The sequence below is a fragment of the Eptatretus burgeri genome, chromosome 8 (assembly GCF_056783735.1).
Source record: "Eptatretus burgeri isolate ZD-2024b chromosome 8, Ebu_testis_v1, whole genome shotgun sequence".
NCBI classification, from domain to species: Eukaryota; Metazoa; Chordata; class Myxini; order Myxiniformes; family Myxinidae; genus Eptatretus; species Eptatretus burgeri.
This window is the reverse complement of record NC_140968.1, coordinates 101,989,461-101,998,306: the sequence shown is the minus strand read 5'-3', so window position 1 is coordinate 101,998,306 and position 8,846 is coordinate 101,989,461.

Sequence of the window (8,846 nt, the reverse complement as noted above, 5' to 3'; positions counted from 1 at the left end):
CGGACCTGAACCGAAATCAAATCCGCTTGTTCTGGTCACTGAACCAACTGATCCTCCAAGTTTTGTCACAACTCATCGACAACTTTTCGAGATACGCTCACAAACAGACAGACAGACAGACAAACAGGGGTGAAAACGCAACCTTGGTCCAGCTTCGGTGGCGGAGGTAAGAATACATACATACATACATACATACATACATACATACATACATACATACATACATACATACATACATAAATAAATAAAAAATAAATAAATAAATAAATAAATAAATAAATAAATAAATAAATAAATAAATAAATAAATAAATAAATAAATAAATAAATAAATAAATAAATAAATAAATAAATAAATAAATAAATAAATAAATTAAAAAAAAATAAAAAATAAAAAAAAGAATAGCGTTCCAAGGTAAGGTGAGCATCATTCAATTGTGAGTTGGGATTGGCTGGTAAACAATGTCGAGTCAACAACCCTGGACGGTTCAAAATGAATGGTCGGACGTATTTGCCGAAACTCCGACGTGCGTGAAATATCCCGGTTCGGAATGTGTCGCCGGCCTGCGATGGAACGTGCAGCCGGATCGTTTGCCTGTGGGTCTCACGTGTGAACGACCAGGGAACATAAACAAGCGCAGGTGACCCTGGCTCAGCAAGGACACGAGCGCGCAGTCACGCTTCATCTGAACTGGTGTCACCGAGCCGAGCAGGTGTTGTTTTTTGTCATCTCGATCACTGGGCATTGTGACGTCATTGTGAAGACAAACCGCGAATCTAATCAATGTTAACCAACGACTTGTTGCACCATGGTAATGATTAATTACGCGTCCTGCAACCATTTTCCATCGAGCAAAGTTTGGAGGCAAAGTTCTCTCCCCACACCCTCTTATCCATGAGAAATACGTCGCCACTGTATGTTACCCCATCAGGGTGTGGTTGTGGTGGGTCAAGGTTACCTTGCTTTAGGTTCCCTGGGAAGTGCACCATTCCAGACCTCCATCTATCCACCCATTTATTTATTTGTTTACTGACTCACGATATGATATAAAGCTCATCGAGTCGGGCTCACACACAAATCGTGTGCATGACAAGCACTTTAGTGGACAATAAGTAAATATTTTGTGTGTGCGGTAATCTATGCTCATGGAGGTTCCAAATGAAAGAGAACAAAGCAAGCAGCACGTTCACAGACCTAGGGGTATCCATGGGAAACAGGAAGACAAAGACATCGCACGTGTGAGTGGATTCATAGTGTCCGAAAGGAAGAGGAGATGGGGCTCGGCAGGATTAGGAGAGAGAGCTTGGATCGGGTAGGTATGGGGGAAAGCACCAAGCGACAATGGGCATCGCTCTTAAAGGAATGGAGGCAGGGAGGGGCACGAGGTGACAAAACACAGGGAGTTGGTTCAAGAGGAGAGGAGTGTATACAAATGGTGGACGAGATTTCAACCTGCGTTCACTCCATCGTGAGCAAGGTGTTCACATGGGAACATCAGAGGCCAACACAATGGAAGTCAAGGGTCAACAGCACCACCATAGGAACATGAGTGGACATCTCTCCCGTTACAGAGGAAATGCCGAGAGACAAACAAGAGGTGTTGGATTCATCAATCACAAGAGGTTAAAGAATAACATTATGGAGATGAAGTTCACTTCCAACAGGGGAGCAAAACTTGTGATTAAACTCACAAATAAGTTGTACGAGCTTCAGGTAACTGAAGTGTACGAACCAAATTTCATTTTAAAATGTTATAAAATGTGCCCGTGATTTCATTTTTTGTTATTTGAACTTTTTTTTTTATCCCATCCCAGGAGGAGTCAAAAAAGACTGCTCTCGTATCTTCTTGGCACGTGGTGATCATATCTACCAAGTTTGGTGAATTTCTGCCCAACCGTTTCGGAAGGGATAGCATGATGGACCGACAGATGGACAGACAGACAGAGACAGATGGAGCCAGTAGAAATATCCCCCCGTTTTTTTCAAAAAGCGTTGGAATAACAAAGAAAGTGAGAAGAAGGTCAAACGAAGACCGAAAATGATATCGAACAGAGAAATGGGATCAAAATCAGAAATCAAGAATGGAGAGAGTGGAGAGAGTGGAGGAATCTTACAAGAAATTATATGAAGAAGAGAAGACCAAGATGGACGATGATGAAAAGGATCAAAGTCTGATCGTGGACAAAGCATCCGACATTCCCCCAAACAAAGTTAAACAGGACAGCGAGCACATGAAGAACGGAGGACCAGGAGAAGATGGCACATACGTTTGAGATTAACCAGTTAAAATTGTGGCACTAGTTAATCAAATAACTGACCAAAATAGAGCATTAGAGTATCAGGAGAAACTCAAGTAGACAAATATGAAGTCATCAGGAGGAACCTGGATTGGTGTAAATTGCAATATATATATATATATATAAATATATATGTCAAAACAAAGTTGTACCAGATAATTGGAAGAATAGTGTAATAATACGTCTGCACGAGAAAAGAGATGAAGAAAACCTCAGGAATTGCACACCAATTAGTTTGCTGCCTGTTATCTACAGAATAGTTGTTAAAGTGCTGACAAGCAAGCGACGAGGAAAACCAGACTTTGCCCAGGAAAACGAACAAGCGGGTTTCGGGGGTAGAAATGATAGTGGATCTTCAAGTCGTAAGACAAGTAATTTAAAATTCCAATGAATACGAGATGTCGCTATGCACGGAATTTGGCAATTGAGAGGAAGCAGTTGATTCTGTGAAGCAACGTTTGGTGTGTACGCATTAAGGAACCAGACATCGAGAAAACATACATTGACCTAATCACTACCAAATACAAAAAGCAACAACAAATATATATATATATATATATATATATATATATATATATATATATATATATATATATATATATATATATATATATATATATATATACGCAAACACACACACACACACACACACACACACACACACACACACACACACACACACACACACACCAATGTAAAGTCACTTAATAGGTCGTTGAGCCACCATGCCACCATGTGGGGCCAGTATGGCCTGTATGCGCTGTGACATATAGTCCACCACTGTCGAATTCTGCAGGAGGGACGGGGCACCATTCTTCCAAGAGAAAGTCAACCAACTCACACCCGTTTGATGGAGGTGGAAAACTCTGTCTCAGGAAGTCGTTCCAGAATATCCCATAAATGCTCGATTGGGTCCAGATTTGGTGACCGCGAAGGCCATGACATATAGATAACATCAGTGTCATGATCAACAAACCATTGAGTGACCACACGTGCCCTGTGGATGGCGGTATTGTGTGTGGGGGGGGGGTCTCCTCTTGCAGCCAGGCTAGCCATAATTCTAGGCAATGTGCAGCATTTTTATACATGACCCGAAGCATGCTGGGATGTTATTTGCTTTATTAACACATGAGCTACACTTGTGTGGAAGTCGTTGCTTGGTGTCCCTCATTTACCCAGGTATTTCCATTTTTTTTGTCCACTTCCTGAAATATATCGATAAAATGTATCAACATTGTGATGAAAACGAATGCACTATTAATGAAATTAATGTCAGCGCATTAGAATAGGTAACCAGTCATGTTGATTTGTGTCAATTAATGAAGTCAACTGAGAACCAGATGGCAGAAATAAAGTGAAGAACAAAAATAGTCCTGGAGTGATTTGGAAAACCTCGAGTGGTCTTTCTTCTGGTAACCAACTCCGAGAATGGTCTTCAGCCTTGTGAAGGGTGAGCTCCATTGAAAAAAAAAACATTAAAATGATCTATTCTCAAAGGGAAACTATCTTTGTGTCTTAAAAGGAAAATGCTCATCCAATACGTCCTGCCAATCCTAGCATGTGGATGTGAGAGTGGACTGCAAATATATATATATATATATATATATATATATATATATATATATATATATATATATATATATATATATATATATATATATATATATTTATATTTATATTTATATTTATATTTATATTTATATTTTGTTACGAATTCTGGCCCGCCTGGCATGCGATCGGCCGCGTTACTCCAATACCAGCCGCGTCGCCCACCGGACGGACAATTCAGTGGTGACCCTCCTGGAACTACCGCCAGGAGCCAGTCACGGGTGGGGGTTTAACCTCACCACAACCCAGTCCGCATTCTACCCGCGCGAAATAGGGTGAATCGCCGAATTTTGTGTTTCATTCGCTGCTCCTTCACTACTTTTCCTTGTTTCCTCTCCTGTCCTTCATTCTCCAGTTTCGTGGCTTGCTTCATTTGGCTAATCTCCGTTTTGTGTTTCATTCACTGCTCTCTCATTACTCTTCCTTGCTTCCTCTCCTGTCCTTCCTTCTCCAATCTCGTGGTTTTCTTCATCTGGTTAATCTCCCTTTTGCGTTTCATTCGCTGCTCCTTCACTACTTTTCCTTGTTTCCTCTCCTGTCCTTCCTTCTCCAGTTTCGTGGCTTGCTTCATTTGGCTAATCTCCGTTTTGTGTTTCATTCGCTGCTCTCTCATTACTCTTCCTTGCTTCCTCTCCTGTCCTTCCTTCTCCAATCTCGTGGTTTTCTTCATCTGGTTAATCTCCCTTTTGCATTTCATTCGCTGCTCCTTCACTACTTTTCCTTGTTTCCTCTCCTGTCCTTCCTTCTCCAGTTTCGTGGTTTGCTTCATTTGGCTAATCTCCGTTTTGTGTTTCATTCGCTGCTCTCTCATTACTCTTCCTTGCTTCCTCTCCTGTCCTTCCTTCTCCAATCTCGTGGTTTTATTCATTTGGTTAATCTCCCTTTTATGTTTCATTCGCTGCTCTTCCTTGTTTCCTCTCCTGTCCTTCCTTCTCCAGTTTCATGGTTTGCTTCATTTGGTCAATCTCCTTTTTGTGTTTCATTCGCTGCTCTCTCACCACTCTTCCTTGCTTCCTCTCCTGTCGTTCCTTCTCCAATCTCGTGGTTTTCTTCACTTGGTTAATTTCCCTTTTGTGTTTCATTCGCTGTTCTTTGTCTATCTCCTCGCACTCCAGTCTCGCGCTTTCTTTCAATTGGTCAATCTCAAATTCACGTTCTTTTTGTTTTCTATCCCATTGTTCCTCTCGTTCTTCCCTCTCCAATCTCGTTGTCTCCCTCAATTGTCTGATTTCTTCTTCCCGCTTCATTCGTTCTTCTTTGTGTCTTTTATTCCACTATCTTTCTTGTTCCTCATTCTGCAATCTCGTTATTTCCTTCAATTGGCCGATTTCCTTCTCCTGTCTCATTCGTTCTTCCTTCATTACTCTTTCTTGTTCCTCATTCTTTAATCTGGCTTTCGCTTCCAGCTGTTCGATCTGTACAATTTGGTTCCTTAACGTTTCATTCTCTGCTGTCGTTCTTTCTTCTCTCACCATCCTCAACTCGTTTTGTAGTTCCCTCTCTTTGTTTTGGTATTTCTAGAACTCAGAAGCTTTCTCTTCGAATTCGTTTCTCATATCCGCACCCTCCGACCTTGCTTTGGCTTCAAACTGTTCTTCCGGCTTGCCCTTGTGGTTTTCTACCCGTCTACCCAGTTCCTCCATCTCCGTTTTTACCTCCAGTCCCAGCTTATCAACTCTCTTCGTCATGTCTTGAAGTCTTTTCTCACACTCCACCGTTTCGACCTTCAATCCCTCCTTTGTCTCCTCCTGGCTTCCTTTTAATTTTTCGATTGCCTTCGTTACCTCGTGTCTCGTCTTGCATGTTTCGGTCTCCCCGTTTAATTTTTCCCTCTGTGTCACCGTCACTTCCTCTATCACGACTCTCGCCCAACACGTCTCCCGTATTATTTGGTCCGTTCCCGCCTCTCCATTGTGGGCCTGACAGCCGTTGCACTCCCTCTCAGCTCGTTCGCCCCAGCACGTGGCGTCGCCATTATGCCTGCCTGCAGACATTGCCCCACTCGCCGCATTTCACTTATTTCTTCTTTCATTCCGTTCTTTATTTTATTTGTGTTTGTATCCATCTTTTCATTCATGCTTTTCATTTCGTTTGTGTTTGTCTCCATCTGTTTATTCACTCCATCTATTTTATTTTTCATTCCGCTTATTGCCTGCAAAATCATGTCGGGCGCACTCGGTTGAGCCGATTCGGCAAGGATCAGGGGGTTTTGGCGGAGGAGGGGACGGGAGGTGTTATACACCGTGGCCTCTGCCGCGCCCATTTCGGGCTCGGGGTTTGTTTGTGGGGGGGGGGGTTTGCTCCTGCACATTAATCTCCTGCTCGGGGTTCTCATCCTGGGCCATGGATTCCACATTATAACACATATCTAATCCACCCGGCTTCCGTTCGCCTTGAAATGCCATCTTATCCCGTGGAATAAATAATTTTTAAATCGCTCGAATTTGGGGAACACGGAGGGTCGCTTCACTCACCCCTGATCCGGTTCCGTGAATTTAGTTGGAGGCGGGAAGGATTTGAATCCCACTCCCAGACACCACTGTTACGAATTCTGGCCCGCCTGGCGTGCAATCGGCCGCGTAACTCCAATTGCAGCCGCGTCGCCCACCGGACGGACAATTCAGTCGTGACCCTCATGGAACTACCGCCAGGAGCCAGTCACGGGTGGGGGATTAACCTCACCACACCCCAGTCCGCATTATACCCGCGTAAAATAGGGTGAATCGCCAAATGTCGATATACCTAAATACCCACGCGGGTAACCTACCGAGAGGTTGCACCACGCCGCAGGTCGGCTTAGGACACGAACCACTTAAGTGGTTCGTTCCGTGCTGCAGGGATAACCGAGCGGTGTTATCGCCGACCTCGACGGTTCAGATTATTTATAGGTTATTTAAAACCCACTACCAATCATTCCACGATTCAAGATGGCACTTTCAAAAGAGGGGAAGGACGCAACTAACGGGAAACATTTCACAAGCACATTTATTACACATATAACACAAACAAGCAAGGGCAGTCATGCAATATGTACAGCAAGAAATGAAAGACGTTACGACCGACTATAGCATCAATGTACAGGCACTTAAACAGTTTTACTTCACCGACTGGCCCCACAAACACATACAAAAGCCCAAAAAAAAGAAAACCTCCCTTCTGCGGCCGGTGAACCCTCTCCGGCACTCTCCTCGTCTGCACGTGCAGGTCCACCACAGACCGCTTGCGGTGCCTCCCGTCCGCGTCTCCGAGGCGGCGCCCAGACTTGCCACCGGCCCGCGCCTTCACCGACAGGTAGCTTAACGCCAAGACGAGAGGGAGGGAGAGAGAGCTCGACCTCGGCCACCAAGAGAGCGCGAGGATGACCCCGACCACCAAGAGAGAGAGAGAGAGGGAGAGAGAGAGGGAGAGAGAGAGAGAGAGAGAGAGAGAGAGAGAGAGAGAGAGAGAGAGAGAGAGAGAGAGAGAGAGAGAGAGAGAGAGAGAGAGAGAGAGAGCGCCGCGACGTCCACCAAGAGAGAGTGGGATCCAACACGACCCCGACAGAGAGAGAGAGAGAGAGAGAGAGAGAGAGAGAGAGAGAGAGAGAGAGAGAGAGAGAGAGAGAGAGAGAGAGAGAGAGAGAGAGAGAGAGAGAGAGAGAGAGAGAGAGAGAGAGAGAGAGAGAGAGAGAGAGAGAGAGAGAGAGAGAGAGAGAGAGAGAGAGAGAGAGAGAGAGCCCCGCGACGTCCACCAAGAGAGAGTGGAATCCAACACGACCCCGACAGAGAGAGAACGAGCCCCACGTGCGATCCGCCTTATATCGCGCGGGGCTCCGCCCTTCGCTCCTCCCCGTATTCGGCTCCGCCTCCCTTCTAGAAGGTTCCCGAAAAGGGGTGTTCCCTCACCCCGACCGCCTCACGCTGTGCATCCACCAATCGGCAGCGAGCTGCCCTCCCCCTTTCCTTCACACCAAGCGCGGGGAAAATAGGCCGGAAAAAACCCCACAGGCCTCACAAGAGCTTTTGTTCTGCCAATCCTTCTCGGACGGTTTCTGTGGTGCAGAAATTCATCATTCTACCCTCCATTCTCCAACATTGCTCCCTCTGCTCTGAGTCCTCCAACCCTCACCTGCAACTCCAGGATGCACACATTCTTCCAGTAACCCCCTCCTTGTTAAAGTTCAAAAATCCAGGTGGACTGCACACCTCAAATATTTTCTTCCTCTCTTCTCCACTCAATGGAACCACCTTCCAGAAGATGTTCTGTCACACTCTTTCTTCCAGGACTTCAGTGCACCGCCATCTCTAATCAATCCCAATTCTGACCCAAGACCGATAACTCAACTATCTTACTTGCTATCTTTTACATTTCCTCTCCTCCTCACTCTCCGCTTTCCTATTCATTCATTCCTTTAATGTTTGTCCCACTGTCGATTATCCCGAGCTGATCACTCTTCCATGAGCATCGCTCCTGAAAAGAAAATAACATATTGTTACGGATCTGGAAACCATAAGCATTCAACATACAGATGTCCCAAAAGTCAGTTATGTCGTTAAGTATGTGTGTAGTCAGATCCCCTTCCTTTTGTCTCGTGGGAGAATCAAAGGCGTGCGTTGCGATTTCTTTATTTAGGTTATTACATCGAACAAGCCATCTAACAACCATCCCATCTGTATGACCCCTCGGCCCATCACAATCCACCACCAACCAGCTGCCTTCTCGCACCCTCACGTGCCAAGGCAAGATCTCGCGGTTCCAGTTTCCCAGCTCCCACAAACGTTGTAACTCTTTCACGACGACCTTTGCAACATTGATACTGTTGCTCTACAAGTACGAACCCGCGTGGAAGAGTGGGTGGGGTTTCCTGGCAGGGGCCGAAACCCCGGCCAGGAAGGGCGAGTCCATGGAAGCCTGCCCAATCAAGGCGAGGAGTGAGGTCTGTTCGAGCTAGCCCCGCCCCGT